General features: G+C 33.4%; 1 long non-coding RNA gene across 16 annotated transcripts in view; it reads left to right on the plus strand.

The window, feature by feature from the left end:
- LOC109162090 overlaps window positions 1-9,574 on the plus strand; it is a 33,494-nt gene extending 23,920 nt beyond the window's left edge. For 14 of the 16 annotated variants that reach the window (XR_002051019.1, XR_002051016.1, XR_002051024.1 and 11 more), the window contains 5 exons: window positions 2,688-2,815; window positions 2,969-3,086; window positions 3,213-3,287; window positions 3,416-3,490; window positions 9,168-9,574. This is a non-coding gene — a long non-coding RNA (uncharacterized LOC109162090). Of the gene's footprint in view, window positions 1-2,687; window positions 2,816-2,968; window positions 3,087-3,212; window positions 3,288-3,415; window positions 3,491-9,161 lie in introns of all 16 variants that reach the window. The other 2 variants (XR_002051032.1, XR_002051029.1) reach the window with 2 other exon arrangements.
- Window positions 9,575-18,612: the final 9,038 nt, after the last annotated feature.

Consider the following 18,612-nt stretch of genomic DNA (forward strand, 5'->3'; position numbering starts at 1 on the left):
TTATAAGGAGTATTTTTGACGTGTTTAGTATGTTTTCTTTTTAATTTATAGCATTTTTTAAAAGTGTTTTTGTGTAGTTTTTAATTATGCATTTTTTGGGTTATTTTCATTTTGATATATTTGTACCTTTTTATTTTTTGGTGTGTTTTTTATTCAATGTGTTCCTGAATTTCTTAGTGTTCTCTTTGTTTGGTTATATTTGTGTGTATTTTTTGAATGTGTTCGTGAATGTCTAGGGAGTTCTTTTATAGCATTTTTCAAGTGTTCTTGTGTAATTTTTTGTTCTCTCGCTTTATGTTTTTCTTGCAATTTTTGTGTTATATTTGTGACATTTGTTTTTGTCCATTGCATTTTTCTTTGAATGTGGAGTTCTTTTCGTTTTGTTATATTTGTATGTTTTTTGTTTTTTCTATGCATTAATTTTTCCCTTTTATTGTTGTTCATTTTGTTTTTGTTAGGATGTATTTAGTGCGTTTTCCTTTATTTATAGCATTTTTCAAGTGTTCTTGTGTAATTTTGGATGACATTTTTGCTTCGTTATGTTTGTCCATTACGTTTTGCTTTGAATGTGTTCCTAAATGTTTTTTTTTTTTTTTTTTTTTTTTTGCTTTGTTATGTTTGTGTATTTTTTGTTTTTTTTTTTCCATGCATTAATTTCCCTTTTTACCGTTCATATTTTGTTGTTTGCATTCTTTTTGCGTATTTTTAGTTTGAATTGTGTATTTCTTAAGATCATTTGTATTAGGAATAGTGAATTCTTTTATTTCAAGGAGTATTTTTGACATGTTTAGTTAGTATGTTTTCTTTTTAATTTATAGCATTTTTTCCAAGTGTTGTTGTGTAGTTTTTAGTTATGCATTTTTTGGGTTATTTTCATTTTGATATATTTGTACCTTTTTATTTTTCGTTGTGTTTTTTATTCAATGTCTTCCTGAATTTCTTGGTGTTCTCTTTGTTTGGTTATATTTGTGTGTATCTTTTGAATGTGTTCGTGAATTTCTTGGGAGTTCTTTTATAGCATTTTTCAAGTGTTCTTGTGTAGTTTTTGGTTCTCTCTCTTTATGTTTTTCTTGCATTTTTGTGTTATATTTGTGACTTTTGTTTTTGTCCATTGCATTTTTCTTTGAATGTGTTCTTGAATGTCTTGGAGTTCTTTTCGTTTTGTTATATTTGTGAGTTTTTTATTTTTTCCATGCATTAATTTTCTCCTTTTAATTGTTGTTCATTTTGTTTTTGTTAGGATGTATTTAGTGCGTTTTACTTTATTTATAGCATTTTTCAAGTGTTCTTGTGTAATTTTGGATGACATTTTTGCTTCGTTATGTTTGTCCATTACGTTTTGCTTTGAATGTGTTCCTGAATGTTTTTTTTTTTTTTTTGCTTTGTTATGTTTGTGTATTTTTTGTTTTTTTTTTCCATGCATTAATTTCCCTTTTTACCGTTCATATTTTGTTGTTAGCATTCATTTGGCGTATTTTTAGTTTGAATTGTGTATTTCTAAAGATCATTTGTATTAGGAATAGTGAATTCTTTTATTTTATAAGGTGTATTTTTGACGTGTTTAGTAAGTATGTTTTCTTTTTAATTTATAGCATTTTTTTCAAGTGTTCTTGTGTAGTTTTCTGTTATGCATTTTTTGGATTATTTTCATTTTGATATATTTGTACCTTTTTATTTTTCGTTGTGTTTATTATTCAATGTGTTCCTGAATTTCTTGGTGTTCTCTTTGTTTGGTTATATTTGTCTGTATCTTTTGAATGTGTTCGTGAATGTTTTGGGAGTTCTTTTCGTTTTGTTATATATGTGTTTTTTTTTCAATGTATTTTTATTTTCCAGTGAGTATTTTCGAATTTATAGCATTTTTGGAGTGTTATTGTGTAGTTTTTGGATTTCTCTTTATTTGTGCTTTTGATTTTGTTCGTTTTGTTTTCTTTGAATGCATTCCTGAATATCTTGGAGTTCTTTTCGTTTTGTTATATTTGTGTGTTTTTTCTCCATGTATTAATTTATCTTTTTACCGTTCATTGTTTTAGCGTTCTTTTTGTCATATATTTTTTGTTTGAATTGGGTAGTTCCAAATATTGTTTTGAAATTCAGTACATAACTTTTAAAGGTATTACTAATAGGAATAGTGAATTATTTTATTTATTTTTTAAAGATGGATTAATTTCGAGGTTGTTAGTCTGTTTTCTTTAATTTATAGCACTTTTGTAGTTTTGGTTTATTTTCTTTTAGTTATATTTGTCCGTAGCGTTTTTCTTTTATTGTGTTCCTGAATATCTTGGAGTTCTTTTTGTTATGTGTATTTTTTATTTTTCCCATGCATTAATTACTCCTTTTTACCGTTCATTTTTTTTTGTTGTTGTTAGCTTTCTTTTTGCATATTTTTAGTTTGAGTTGTCTTTTGTCAAAGATCATTTTATAATTTAGTACTTGTAAATTTTGAAGGTATTTTTATTAGGAATAGTGATTTTTTTTTTTTAATTTTCTGAGTATTTTCGACGTATTTAGTCTATTTTCCTTAATTACCGAATGAGTTTTGGCGTTCTCTCCATCTCGAACACTTTCCCGCGCCAATCCGCCTTTCGCCGGAAATGGGCCACCGTAGGACATTGAATTTGGAGGGTAAAAATGTTGCAGCCATGAATCTATAATTGAGTACACTGTAAATATTTTTTCCATTTCAGAGACGAATGAATGCATTTGCTGAAAATAAAGCTCAACAAAGAGGAAAAGTGAAAGTTAAAGTGGGCTGATTGAAAGATGAAGCCATAAACTGCAGTGTAAAGAAAAGAAATTACCCACCTTATGACAGGTAAAATAATTGATTTAATTGCCCCAAGAGAATGTCTATACACTGTTTCTCATCATGATTAGTTTCTTCTATATTTGTATTCTCTTAATACTCCGTGATGGAGTTATAATGCACTTTTACAGTTTTACTAACCTGAAAATTCAAGTATTGTAGGTTTGTTCTCGATCACTCTTTTCACAGAGGCTTAATATCTACGCAAGGAGGATCTGCCATCAACCATCACATTAGCAACCACCACGTATCAGGGCTGACCTTAGCACCTAACCACAAGGTATCAAATCGGCTTTGTAAATGCTTTTCAACATGTTGCTCCCAACTCTTCCAATATAAATAGATTATCCAGTACCTTATTAGGGATTTCAATTGCATTTATATAACAATTTTTCGACTAGAACAGAATACATAGCTTGAGGATATTCACATCAAGCATTGCTAGGAATAAGGGAAGGTTGAGAAGGATTGCAGTGAGCAGGTAAATTTTTTGGTTTCTTATCAAGCTTTTCAACATGTTGCTCCCAACTCTTCCAATATAAATAGATTATCCAGTACCTTATTAGGGATTTCAATTGCATTTATCTAACAATTTTTCGACTAGAACAGAATACATAGCTTGAGGATATTCACATCAAGCATTGCTAGGAATAAGGGAAGGTTGAGAAGGATTGCAGTGAGCAGGTAAATTTTTGGTTTCTTATCTCCCTTTCTAAGTTTTTATTTTTTCTGTGTTTGTTTTGTTTTGGACTGGGAAGAAAGGGAAGGGGAATACATATGATTGTGTATTTGTATATATGATGGTATGCTTTACAAATTACATACACATGTTTTCCTTGCATTTTTGTGCTATTTTTGCTTTGTTATATTTGTGACTTTTGTTTTTGTCCATTGCATTTTTGTTTGAATGTCTTGGAGTTCTTTTAGTTTCGTTATATTTGTGTATTTTCATTTTTTCCCATGCATTAATTTTCTCCTTTTACTGTTCATTTATGTATTTTTTTGTTTGAATTGTGTAGTTATATAGTTCGCTTTATAATTTTGTGTAGTTTTGTGTTATTTTCGCTTTGTTATATTTGTCCATTACATTTTGCTTTGAATGTGTTCCTAAATCTTGAATGTTTTGTAGTTCTTTTCGCTTTGTTATATTTGTGCATTTTTTGTTTTTTCGCATGCATAAGTTTTCTCTTTTTACCGTTCACTTTGTTCGTTAGTGTTCTTTTGACATATTTTTAGTTTGAATTGTGTATTTTTTATGATCATTTTATAATTTTAGTACTTATATATACTAAGGAGTGTTTATGATGTATTTGGTTGTTTTTCATAATCTATAGCATTTTTTAAGTGTTCTTGTGTAGTTTTTTGGTTTTTTAACTTTATATTTTCCCTGGATTTCTGTGCTATTTTTGCTTTGTTATGTTTGTGACTTTTGTTTTTGTTCATTGCGTTTTTCTTTGTGTTCCTGAATGTCTTTGAGTTATTTTCGTTTTGTTATGTTTGTGTATTTTTTGTTTTTTTCCCATGCAGTAATTTTCACCTTTTACTATTTATTTTGTTTTTGTTAGCTTTCCTTCGACGTATTTTTTGTTTGAATTGTGTAGTTCTATAGATCATTTTATAATTTTGTGTAGTTTTGGGTTATTTTTGCTTTGTTATATTTGTCTATTGCATTTTATGTCTTGTTGCTTCGTTATATTTTTGCATGTTTTTTCTTTTTACTGTTCATATGCATAAATTTTCTCTTTTTACTGTTCATTTTGTTCGTTAGCATATTGTTAGTTTGAATTGTGTATTTCCATTGATCATTTTATAATTTTATCACTTATATTTTTTTATAAATAACATTCATTTGTTTACTACCAAGTATTTATGATGTATTTAGTTGTTTCCCTATTTATAGCATTTTTTAAGTGTTCTTGTGTAGTTTTTGGTTCTTTCTCTTTATGTTTTTACTGTATTTGCTTTGTTATATTTGTGACTTTCGTTTTTTGTTCATTACATTTTTCTTTGAATGTGCTCTTGAATATTTTGGAGTTCTTTTCGTTTCGTTATATTTGTGTGTTTTATTTTTTCATGCATTAATTTCCCTCTTTTATTTACTGTTCAATTTGTTTTTGTTAGGACATATTTATTTTAAGTGTTCTTGTGTAGTTATGGGTGATATTTTTGCTTCGTTATGTTTGTTCATAGCATTTTGCTTTGAAGTTCCTGAATGTTTTGGATTTCTTTTCTTTTGTGTATTTTTTGTTTTTTTTTCATGTATTAATTTTCTTTTTTGCCCCGTTCATATTTTGTTGTTAGCGTTCTTTTTGCGTATTTTTAGTTTGAATTGCGTATTTCTAAAGATAATTTTATTTGGAACATTAGAACATTAAATTTATTTTATGAGTATTTATGACCTATTCACTATTTTTTTTAATTTAATAGCATTTTTCAAGTGTTCTTGTGTAATTTTTGAATGTGTTCCGAAATGCCTTGAGTTCTTTTCGCTTCGTCATATTTTTGAAATTTTCATTTGCGTAGTTGGTTCTTTCTCTTTATGTTTTCCTTGCATTTTTGTGCTATTTTTGTTTTGTTATATTTGTGTCTTTTGTTTTTGTCCATTGCATTTTTGTTTGAATGTGTTCTTGAATGTCTTGAAGTTCTTTTCGTTTCGTTATATTTCGGTGTTTTTTATTTTTTTCCCATGCATTAATCTCCTCCTTTTACTGTTCATTTTGTTTTTGTTAGCGTTCTTTCGATGTATTTTTTGTTTGAATTGTGTAGTTCTATAAATCACTTTATAATTTTGTGTAGTTTTGTGTTATTTTTGCTTCGTTATATTTGTCTATTACGTTTTGCTTTGAATGTGTTTCTAAATCGTGAATGTTTTGTTGTTTTTTTTCGCTTCGTTATATTTTTGGATTTTTTGTTCTCTTTTTACCATTCACTTTGTTCGTTAGTGTTCTTTATATTGTGGATTTTTTGTTCTCTTTTTAGTTTGAATTGTGTATTTTCTATGATTATTTTATAATTTTAGTACTTGTATACTAAGGAGTGTTTATGATGTATTTGATTATTTTTCATAATCTATAGCATTTTTTAAGTGTTTTTGTGTAATTTTTTGGTTTTTTCACTTTATGTTTTTTCTGAATTTTTGTGCTATTTTTGCTTTGTTATATTTGTGACTTTTATTTTTGTTCATTGTGTTTTTCTTTGTGTTCCTGAATATCTTGGAGTTCTTTTCGTTTTGTTATATTTGTGTATTTTTTGTTTTTTTTCCTATGCAGTAATTTTCACCTTTTACTATTTATTTTGTTTTTGTTAGCTTTCTTTTAGCGTATTTTTTGTTTGAATTGTGTAGTTCTAGATCATTTTATAATTTTGAGTAGTTTTGGGTTATTTTTGCTTCGTTATATTTGTGTTTTAGTCTGGATGCTTCGTTATATTTTTGCTTCGTTATATTTTTGCCCATATGCATAAATTTCCTCTTTTTACAGTTAACATATTTTTAGTTTGAATTGTTTATTTCCATTGATCATTTTATAATTTTAGCACTTATATTTTGATGTATTTAGTTTAATTTATAGCATTTTTTAAGTATTCTTGTGTAGTTTTTGTTCTTTCTCTTTATGTTTTTACTGCATTTGCTTTGTTGTTATATTTGTGACTTTTGTTTTTTGTCCATTACATTTTTTGTTTATTTATAGCATTTTAAGTGTTCTTGTTTAGTTTTGGGTGATATTTTTGCTTCGTTATGTTTGTTTATAACGTTTTGCTTTGAAGTTCCTAAATGTTTTGGATTTCTTTTCGTTGTTTGTGTATTTTTTGTTTTTTTTTCCATGTATTAATTTTCTTTTTTATCGTTCATATTTTGTTGTTAGCGTTCTTTTGGCGTATTTTTTGTTTGAATTGCGTATTTCTAAAGATCTATTTGGTTGTTTTTATAAATATGACATTTTTCAAGTGTTCTTGTGTAGTTTTTGGTTCTTTCTCTTTATGTTTTTACTGCATTTGTTTTGTTATATTTGTGACTTGTTTTTTGTCCATTACATTTTTCTTTGAATGTGTGTGTTCTTGAATATTTTGGAGTTCTTTTCGTTTCATATATTTGTGTGTGTGTGTGTGTTTTTTTTTTCATGCATTATTTTCCCCCTTTTATTACGTTTCATTTTGTTTTTGTTAGGACATATTTATTGCGTTTTCTTTTATTTATAGCATTTTAAGTGTTCTTGTGTAGTTTTGGGTGATATTTTGCTTCGTTATTGTTCATAACGTTTATGTTTTGGATTTCTTTTTGCTGTTTGTGTATTTTTTATTTTTTTTCCATGTATTAATTTTCTTTTTTTCTAAAGATAATTTTATTTTGATTTATTTGGTTGTTTTTCATAATTTATAGCATTTTTTAAGTGTTTTTGTGTAGGTTTTTAATTTTTTTTTTTTTTACTTTATGTTTTCCCTGAATTTTTGTGCTATTTTTGCTTTGTTATATTTGTGTGTTTTGTTTTTGTTTGTTTTCATTTGGCGTATTTTTAGTTTGAATTGTGTAGTTCTATAGATCATTTTATAATTTTATGTAGTTTTGGGTTATTTTTGCTTCGTTATATTTGTCTATTGCGTTTTATGTCTGGATGCTTCGTTATATTTTTGCATGTTTTTTTTTGTTTGTCCATATGCATAGATTTTCTCTTTTTACTGTTCTTTTTGTTCGTTAGCATATTTTTAGTTTGAAGTGTGTATGTCCATTGATCATTTTATAATTTTAGCACTTATATTTTGGTCTTTATTATATTTGTGACTTTTGTTTTTTGTCCATTACATTTTTCTTTCTTTGAATGTGTTCTATTCGGAGTCTCTTTTCGTTTCATTATATTTGTGTGTGTTCTATTTTATTTTTGAGTGATATTTTTGCTTCGTATTTGTGTAGTTTTTTGGTTTTTTCACTTTATGTTTTCCCTGAATTTTTGTGCTATTTTTGCTTTGTTATATTTGTGACTTTTGTTTTTGTTCATTGCATTTTTCTTTGTGTTCCTGAGTTCTTTTCATTTTGTTGTATATGTGTATTTTTTGTTTTTTTTTCACCTAATTGTGTAGTTCTATAGGTTTTGGGTTATTTTTGCTTCGTTATATTTGTCTATTGCGTTTTATGTCTGGATGCTTCGTTATATTTTTTCATGTTTTTTTTTGTTTGTCCATATGCATATATTTTCTCTTTTTACTGTTCATTTTGTTCGTTAGCATATTTTAGTTTGAATTGTGTATTTCCATTGATCATTTTATAATTTCAGTTTGTTCATAACGTTTTGGTTTGAAGTTCATAAATGTTTCTTTTCAATGCTTGTGTATTTTTTTTTTCATGTATTAATTTTCTTTTTTACCGTTCATATTTTGTTGCTAGCGTTCTTTTGGCGTAATTTTAGTTTGAATTGCGTATTTCTAAAGATAATTTATTCATATTTTGTTGTTAGCGTTCTTTTGGCGTATTTTTAGTTTGAATTGCGTATTTCTAAAGATAATTTCTTCTTTTTATTGTTCATTTGTTCATTTGCGTAGTTGGTTCTTTTCCTTTATGTCTGCATTTTTGTGCTATTTTTGCTTTGTTATATTTATCTCTTCTGTGTGAGTGTAGTTTTGGGTGATATTTTTTGCTTTGAATGTGTTCCCTGTGTGCAATGTGTTCTTGAAATGTGTGTATTTGGTATATTTGTGTATATGTTTTGAATGTGTGGAGTTTTTTTCGTTTCGTTATCTTTATATTTTTTTGGTTCTCAATGGTGTTTATTTTCTAAAAGAGTATTTTTGAAATATTTGGTTTTTTCAATGTTTTTCATGCATTTATTTGTGCTTTTTATTTGTTCTGTTTTTCTTTGAATACTTCATGGGTTGATTTGGACTTTTCGTTTTGTTTTGTTTGTGTGTTTTTTTCCTATGCACTAATTTTCGCTTTTTGCATATTTTTTATTATTTGTTTTCCTTAATTTTTTCTTTGAATGTGTTTCTGGATGATTTGAAGTTCTTTTCGTTTTGTTTTGTTTGTGTTTTTTTCTCATGCACTAATTTTCTCCCTTTTTACCGGTTTATTGTTTTTGTTAGCGTTTCTTTTTGCATATTTTTTATTATTTTTGATTGCTCTTCTGTTTTCCTTTAATTTAGCATTTTTCAAGTGTTATATTTGGTCTGTTGCGTTTTTCTTTTCCATGTTATCTATTTTTATTCTGACTTTTCGTTTCGTTATTTTTTTTTTTTAGTTTGAATATATTTGTGCCTCTTTATTTTTTGTGTATATTTTGTCTTTGTGTGTGTTTTCGCTATTTTTATTTTGATTTTTTATTTTTAGGGATTATTTTTTTTTACAATCTGTTTTCCTGCTGCAAAGGAACAGGCGAGGGTTGCCGAGCTGTTGAGGGATTAGATACGGCACACCAAGACATTCGAATGCGACTCAAGGAAACTTATAGTTCTAGTTCGGCGGGCACCGGACAACCAAGCTAGCGAGGGAAACATCATTGAGAGGGAGAGATGCCGCAAGGAGGCATCGAGGATACCAGAGGTGGAATTCATGCACACCGCTTTCCCATTCGATCGGATATCATATGCTCACCGAGCCTCCTAGTGATATTTAGAAGAAGTAATCAGATATGACGAAATAGGGCACCTTTGAACTTTGGGTTCCCCCTCCTAAATACAATCGACATACTTTCACTTCATTAATTAAAAGTATAATTATATTTCTCCAAAACCCCACTCGTGTAATATAAAAACTAGATCGAATTGTCGCTGTACTTTAAAAACAAGTACATACGGTAAACTCTATAATTTGTAAGTTTTTCAAACTTTTAACATCTCACCTCAAATATAAAAAAAATTAATAAACGTAGAAACAAATATGAAACTATTCATGTGAGTTCTTACGAACCCCATCTAGGAGAGACGCCCAGTTTTCCCCGTTGGGTCTCTTTTGCAGCTAACAGTCGACAGGCACCGTGCCTGTCCGCTCAAGGAATCCAATGCGAAATTGGGCTACAGCAACATCCATTCCAACAAAATCTAGGACTTGCTTCTTTGATGAATCAATTGTCTTTTGCAAGACATCTTCAGGCTTGCCATTCGTAGTTGATGCTGTAACTGAAACAACCATAATAATTATTTTTAGTGCACTATAATAATGATCTTTGAAAATACACAATTCAAACTAAAAATATGCCAAAAGAATAATAAAATGAACGGCACAAAGGGGAAATCCGTGGAAAAATAGGGGTGTGTTCTAGTTTGATAATTGAAATTGAAATCGCAAATAAGGTGGGGCCCGTAAAAGTGGAGAGCAACATTTTGAAAAGGAGTTAATTCCAACAATGGTCCTCGGACTATGTTGATTTTCCACAATTGGTCCTCGACTTTTAATTTGGACAATTTAGACACTCAAGACATCTTCAGGCTTGCCATTCGTAGTTGATGCTGTAACTGAAACAACCATAATAATTATTTTTAGTGCACTATAATAATGATCTTTGAAAATACACAATTCAAACTAAAAATATGCCAAAAGAATAATAAAATGAACGGCACAAAGGGGAAATCCGTGGAAAAATAGGGGTGTGTTCTAGTTTGATAATTGAAATTGAAATCGCAAATAAGGTGGGGCCCGTAAAAGTGGAGAACAACATTTTGAAAAGGAGTTAATTCCAACAATGGTCCTCGGACTATGTTGATTTTCCACAATTGGTCCTCGACTTTTAATTTGGACAATTTAGACACTTGACTTTCAAAATCTTTCCAATGTTGGTCCTTCCGTTAGTTGAAAGTTAAGTCAACGTTAGTTTGAGGGGTAAAGTAGTCATTTCACTTGCTTAGAGTATAATTCACCTTCCTTGGTCGCATGACTGCTTTACCCCTCAAACTAACATTCACTTAACCTTCAACTAACGGAAGGACTAACATTGGAAAGATTTCGAAAGTCAAGTGTCTAAATTGTCCAAATTAAAAGTCAGGGATCAATTGTGGAAAATCAACATAGTCGGAGGACCATTGCTGGAATTAACTCTTTTGAAAAGCATTGACGAGGTGCTGCTAGAGAGTTAAAACAAAACTAAATACACAAAACTAGTATAAAATAAAGAATCGGAAAAAAATAAAAATTATAACCACACAAGAGAGAGCAACTTACAATGGAATAAATCAGTGACTTTGCCTCCCCAATCATAGCTTCATGGCTTCAACTTTTTTACCCTCCAAATCCTACTCTAGGGGGCCGGCATTAACCTGAAATTCGACGTCTTCCGGTACCTGTTTCCGGCGGAAGGCGGATTGGCGGGGTAGTGTTTGAGACGGAGAGAATTTTGAGGGGTGGGAGAGAACGCCAAAAAAACAAAGAAATAGGAAATTTAAACTGCTTGGAAATAGGAAACCCTAATCTTAGCTTCATGGCTGAAATTGACGAAAAAAACAAAGAAATTGAAATCTAACATTTTGAAATAGGAAACCCTAAACTCCAACGGTAATAAAATTGAAGTCGCCCCTTATTTTAATTTTTTATTTAACATTTTGAATCACTGAAAAAAAGAAAGTTTTAATAAAATAAAAGGACCGACTCCCTCAGTCCCTCGGTCCCTCCCCGTTGAGGGAATTTAAATTTTATTTATTTTTAAATTTTCAATAGCTCAATTTTTCTTTTGAAACGTAATTTCCTCTTTTTTCCAGTTTCTTTCTTTAATTTGATTAAATTTAGTCCTAGATTTTAATTTTTGCTATTTAACAAATTATTATTATTTTTAAACATTTTTAGTCATTCTCATACATTTTCTTATTTTTAGTAAAGACATTTTTGTCTCTTCACACTTTTCTATGCGCCTAGCTATCATGTCTCACTAACTCCATAGCATCAATTATATTGCTACATTTTTTAGTATATAATATTTGAATGTGTCACTTGTGATATGTTTCACAAGTAGTTTTATATTGAAAGCGATTAAAATGAACGTACAAAAGATAATTAAACCATTGATTTTGGATTATTAGGATGAGGATATAATATTTCTGAATGAATCAAATAATAAGTCTGTACAGGAATATATATAGTAGCGAATAGCAAACCTAATACAAGACTAATACTAGTAACAATAGGTAACGAATACTAATAATAATAGAGTCCTAATACTCCCCCTCAAGCACAAGGTGGACTAGCTACAACATTGAGCTTGCCACACAGAGTAGAGAAACGCGGACCAGGGAGAGCTTTAGTGAACACGTCAGCCAGCTGATCCTTAGTAGAAATGAAGCTAACCTGCAACTCTTTCTTTGCCACTTTGTCACGAACAAAGTGATAGTCAATTTCCACATGTTTCGTACGAGCATGGAACACCGGGTTGGAACAGAGATAAGTTGCACCCAGATTATCACACCAGAGAGTGGGAGGAGCTGCCAACGGCAACCGAAGTTCATGCAATAGAGAAACCAACCAGGTGACCTCAGCAGACACGTCAGCTAGTGCCTTGTACTCGGCCTCTGTAGACGAACGAGCAACCGTACGTTGCTTCCGGCAAGACCAAGAGATCAGATTGTCACCAAGAAAAACCGCAAAGCCGCTAGTAGACTTTCTGTCAGCGGGGTCCCCAGCCCAGTCCGAATCTGAAAAAGCATGCACTGCAACAGAGGAGGATGGGCGAATAAACAGACCAAAATGCAAAGTGCCTTTAACGTACCGCAGAACACGTTTGAGCATTGCCCAATGCTCAGTAGTCGGGGAGTGCATATGCTGACAGACCCGATTCACAGTAAAAGATAAATCCGGGCGAGTGACAGTAAGATACTGCAGAGCCCCAGCAAGACTGCGATACTGCGTGGGATCGGCATAAGGAACCACAGATTCAGAAACGGGTCGAGTCACAGGCACCGGAGTAGCCAACGGCTTGCAGTCCACCACACCTGCACGGCTCAAGATATCTCGCATGTATCGCTGCTGAGAAAGAAACAAACCATCACCACGAGAGACCGTCTCAATGCCCAGAAAAAAAGACGGAGCACCCATGTCACGAATCTTGAACTCCGAGGCTAAGTCAGTCAGAAGCCGAGTAACACGCGAAGCATCAGATCCCATAACAAGGATATCATCCACATAAACAAGCACATATAAAGATACAGAGTCACGAGTGTATATGAATAAAGAGACATCAGTCTTTGAAGGTGAAAAACCAACCGACACCAAGAAAACATGTAACCTGTTAAACCATGCGCGAGGAGCCTGCTTAAGACCATAGAGTGACCTCTGTAATAAGCATACATCATCCGGTCGTGACGAGTCCTCATAGCCAGCGGCTGTCGCATGTAGACTGTCTCTGCAAGATTACCATTCAGAAAGGCGTTGTGAACATCCAACTGCCGAATTACCCAACCGCGAGAGACAGCCAAGGAGAGAAGAAGCCGCACGGTTGTGGGTTTTACAACAGGACTGAAGGTCTCAAAAAAGTCCTGTCCTTGTGCCGCTCAATCGTGCCATCAGCCTTGCGCTTCGTCCTGAACACCCATTTGCAGCCTACAACATTCATACCAGGTGTGTGACTAACCGACGCCAAGTGTGATTCTGGAGCAAGGCATTAAACTCAAGATCCATGGCCTCACGCCATTCCGGATACCGAACTGCTTGAGAATAACAGGTCGGCTCAGAAACAGTCATAAGAGCCACATGCTGCGTCGGCCCCAAAGAACGAGTCGCCATAACATGAGACCGAGGTGGAACCGGTTTTACCGCGCGCCGACCTCGCTTGGGCGCCTTAGGAGCACCCGAGACTGCCACATCTGGAGCCACGGCAGTCTCGGTGCGGGAATCAGAAGCAGCACCAGCAGCCCCGGAATCCGTGTCCATCTCCGGACGAGGATCCGGCCCAGCAGAACAAACACCGGAGCTCGCGCCAACCTGAACGGCGTCAACACCCCACGGCTCAATCGGGCGAGAGCTAGAGACCTGAGAGGGGACAGAAGAAGCAAATGGAAATATGGTTTCATCAAACCGCACATGACGGCAAATGAATACCTTGTTAGTAGCAGGATCAAAACAACGATAGCCACGAAACGAAGACGGATAACCAAGAAACACACACGGAGAAGACCGATACTGCAACTTGTTACGATTATACGGGCGTAACAGAGGATAACAGAGACAGCCAAACACACGCAAGAAAGAGTAAGAAGGACTAGAACGATGCAACCGAGAATGAGGACTATCATTATCCAAAACCCGAGTCGGCATCTTATTGATGAGATAGACCGCAGTCTCAAAGGCATAATCCCAATATCGTTGTGGAACCGAAGCCTGGGCCAAGAGAGCCAAACCCGTTTCCACAACGTGACGATGCCGACGCTCAACTCTATCATTCTGCTCATGGGTATAGGCATAAGACTGCCTATGATTAATACCCAAAGAGACAAAAGTACGGTGCAACCGTTTATACTCTCCCCCTAAATCAGATTGAATAGAGACAATCTTACGACCATATGAACGCTCAACTAGTGACCGAAACTGCTCGAAGATAGCATACACATCAGTTTTCAAACGCATAGGATAAAACCATACATAGCGCGTATAATCATCAACAAACAAAACAAAATAACGAAAGCCATTGACGGAAAGAAAATGCGATGGGCCCCAAATATCAGTATATATAAGTTCTAAAACATGAGACGTAGTAGTATTGACACGAGGCAAGGGAAACCGTGAGGATTTCCCAAGCATACAAGCACGACACAATTCCGAGGTATCACTAAAACTAGACTGAATAGAACATGAATTTAAAATCTGCCGCAAGACACGCGGGTGAGGATGACCCAACCGGCTATGCCACACGTCAGAGGAAACTCGAGAGGCCACAAACACAGCGGGACTTGAACGAGAGACAGGCCAAGAATAGAGACCCCCCGAAGCCGGCCCTTTATATAGAACTTCCCTGATTGAACGATCCTTCACAAAGAAACAATCAGGGTGAAACTCAAAAAAGACATTATTATCACGAGCAAACCGTTGCACAGACAATAAAGACGCAGAAAGCCCAGGAACATGAAGAACATCAGACAATCGAAACAGTGTTTTAGATGCGGCTAACAAAGATGAACCAGTACTAACAATAGGTAAACACTTACCGTCACCAACACGAAGATGATCCGGACCATTATAAGGAACCGCCGAGGACATTAAAGACGGATCCGGAGTGGCATGATTCGACGCACCAGTGTCAGGAAACCACTGCTGAGGATTAACCGAAGCCGAATCATCAACAGAATATGCAACATGTGCCCGCGGCCCCGGAGCGCCATCATAACGACGATAGCACGAAGCGGCCGAGTGGCCTTCGCCGGAGTAGATCTGGCACTGGACAGCCCCGGCGCCACCTCGACCACGCCCTCGGCCCTTGCCACGACCTCGGCCTCGATTGCCGCCGCCACGCTGCTGCCCGCCCGAGCGACCTCCACCTCGCTGAGCCGCCATGGCGACCGGAGCAGCAGCAACGTCACCACCATCATCAGCACATATAAAGGCCTGCGAAACAAGAAAATCGGATAACTCGGGTAAAGACACCGGAGCACCCCTCGTCAGCGACGCCACCAAAGGGCGATATTCGGACCGCAAGCCCCGGAATATATACATATTCTGATCTTCTAGTGTCACCGGACGGCCGGCAAGTGCCAAATCCTCAATAAGCACCTGAGCACGCCCAAGATAATCCGGGATCGAAGCATCCTCTGCCGCAATCCTTGCAGTTCGCCCACCAACCGAAGAGCACGGGCCCGAGTCGTCGAACCAAGAACCTGTTCGATCGCCACCCACAAATGCCGAGAGGAGGTTTTACCGATGGCAAGATGCATCATCTCGTCAGACAAGGACGAGATCAACAAGGAGAGCACGACCTTATCTTGACGAAGCCATGCACTCCGAGCGGCGGACGATACGGCCGACGAAGACACGGCAGCAGCAGCCTCCTCGGCAGAAGGTACCGTAATCGCAGTAAACGGGGGACACACAGACGTTCCATCGACAAAATCCAATAATCCTTGGCCATCCAGGAACGGAAGAAGCTGAGTGCGCCAAAACAAAAAATTACGGGATGTCAATTTGATGGAAACGAAGTGATGAGCCGAAGAAAACGACACCCCGGACTGCAGGGGTGCCACAAGCGCAGCCTCAGAAACAGTCCGTTCAGAACTTCCAACAGAACCGCCATCAGAACCGAGGTGCGCCATAGAGAGAGAGAAAAAGAACCTGCTGATACCAGATGAGGATATAATATTTCTGAATGAATCAAATAATAAGTCTGTACAGGAATATATATAGTAGCGAATAGCAAACCTAATACAAGACTAATACTAGTAACAATAGGTAACGAATACTAATAATAATAGAGTCCTAATAATTAGAATACCCTCTAATTAACACAATCAATTAACAGCTATCAGCTAACAGCCATTTTACCAAACAAGGCCTATATCTTTTATTGAACTCTTTAGATGGTATTAAATCGGTATTGGTAAATAATTACGCATAAAATCATAATATTGAAATCATTTTTGCATTAAACACGAGATATAAATAAAACTGTGTTAAAATTACAACACCCACATCCCCCCCCCCCCCCCCCCCCCCCCCCCCCCCCCATACATTTGAAAAAATGAAAAGGAACTAGTGAAGGAGAATGGTCTTTGAGTGTTTCTCTACTTACACCAACTAACTATATATTTTTTTTTATTACAAAGGAAGGGGATACCTTAGACCTCCCATATACAAGAGCAATCCGATACCAGTGAACCACAAGCCACTTGGTACCAACTAACCACATATACTTGGACTTTGACAGCCCAACTAGAAGAATAATTGCCATTTTTCAACAAATAAAAATGATTATTATGGTTATAAGTTCAATTATTTGCAAATACTTTATTTTTCAAGTCTGTCCTATATTCATACGAGATCTTCCCAATACGCTTTACCTCTCATGTTTTCAGGCTATTACGTGATATTTTCGCAGCGCACATCCTTGGAGAGTGATAATAATTTTGTTGTCACTTACAAATCATAAGAAATTGTTTGGTTAATGTGATGTGAGATTACCTCTTGAAAATAATTTGAGATTTTAGAAATGTTGGATTACCTTATATGTTTATATGTTTAGTTTTTGAAGTGTGAAAATATGATATTACAATATTTAATTATCGATGACTCAATATATTTTAGATTATACGGAGCTATCTACTTTAATGTTCTCAATATAAATACATGTGTGTTTGTGCATGTCATATTGGTATGTATATTTATTTAGTATTTATATGTATACTAGTTTTTCTACGCGCTTTGCACGAATAGGATAATGCCCAATACTTATTTTTAAATAAGTATTTCAAAATATATCAATGCAATATTATATAGAAGATGTTCATGCATAAGTAAATAAATGTTGAATTTGTTTATTTAAATCGGTAATTTAAAGTATATAAATGCATGATAATATATGAGAGATTGATTATATATAACTATCACAAAAATAAATGTTTGCAACTTTGTAATAACGTTAATCTAAGTACTAAGTCTAAAAACGATAGTCTAAATAAATACTATTTTTGGTTTAAATTTTTCTAATTCTCTTTTAGGTAGCATTGTTATTGTTTTCATCTTGAGTGCATGTTTTTTTTTTTTTTTTTTTTTTTTTTTTTTTGTTATTGGTAGTGTGTCATGTGCAATTGGTTTATTGGTAGTATTATAGAGGGATTCATCATGCAATGAGATTATGGTGTATGAAGTTTTAGATTTGTCTTGTTGTGTATATGACTAAGATCTTAGTTGTGCTATGAACTATTTATCTTACAAGCAGATGTTGATATTTGGTAGTGGTAGTTTTCACCTACATGTTTCATGTATTGTGAGACATCTAATTCTAAATTAATTAAATGTATATATATTATTTGTTGTTGTAGCTACTAATTTATTTTTTAATTTAAGTAATAAGAGCAATAAAGTGAGAAAATTATGATGTGGAACCGTGTCCACCTTGCAAGGTGGACAAAGTTCCAAAACTATTCATAATTATGAATATATAGTTCAAAAATTATGAACATATAGTTCTATATTATGAACATAGAGTTGTGAACATAATTATGAACATATATTTCTATAATTATGAATATAGAGATTCAATAATTGTGAATATGAAGTTAAAAAATTATGAATATATAGCTTTATAATTATTAACATATAGTTCAGTAATTATGAACATAGAGTTCTATAATTGTGAATATAGAGTTCAATAATTATGAATATGAAGTTAAAAAATTATGAATATATAGCTTTATAATTATGAACATATAGTTTAGTAATTATGAACATAAAACTGTGTCCACATTACAAGGTGGACATAGTTTCACAGCATAACGATTGAATAAAGTGGCGTACATACTTTTCATCCACAATAATGAAATATTTCCATTCGTTGTTGAGACAAATTGTTTTGAGAGTTTGTCAATGATAATTGTTGTCAATAGATGATGATAATAAATAATTCAGAATATAAGGTTACAATAGATATTATTATAATAATATACTAAATTTACTTACAAATTTCTTTAGAAGTTTTCATGCATTGATAAAAGCATAATTGAAATATTAAGTTTTGTTCTCAATAATCAAAAGAAGATTAATTAAACGAAAAAAAAAAAAACTGAACTTAAATTTATTATTTATTATTTTTTTAATAAAAGAAAATCACATGATTATCAAAGTTCTTGATTTATAATCATTGAATGCTATGTATTTAGTCGGGCTAATTATTTGACCAAAGTTTATGTTAAATTTT

Source organism: Ipomoea nil, unplaced genomic scaffold (genome assembly GCF_001879475.1).
Source record: "Ipomoea nil cultivar Tokyo-kokei standard unplaced genomic scaffold, Asagao_1.1 scaffold0302, whole genome shotgun sequence".
Classification (NCBI taxonomy): domain Eukaryota; kingdom Viridiplantae; phylum Streptophyta; class Magnoliopsida; order Solanales; family Convolvulaceae; genus Ipomoea; species Ipomoea nil.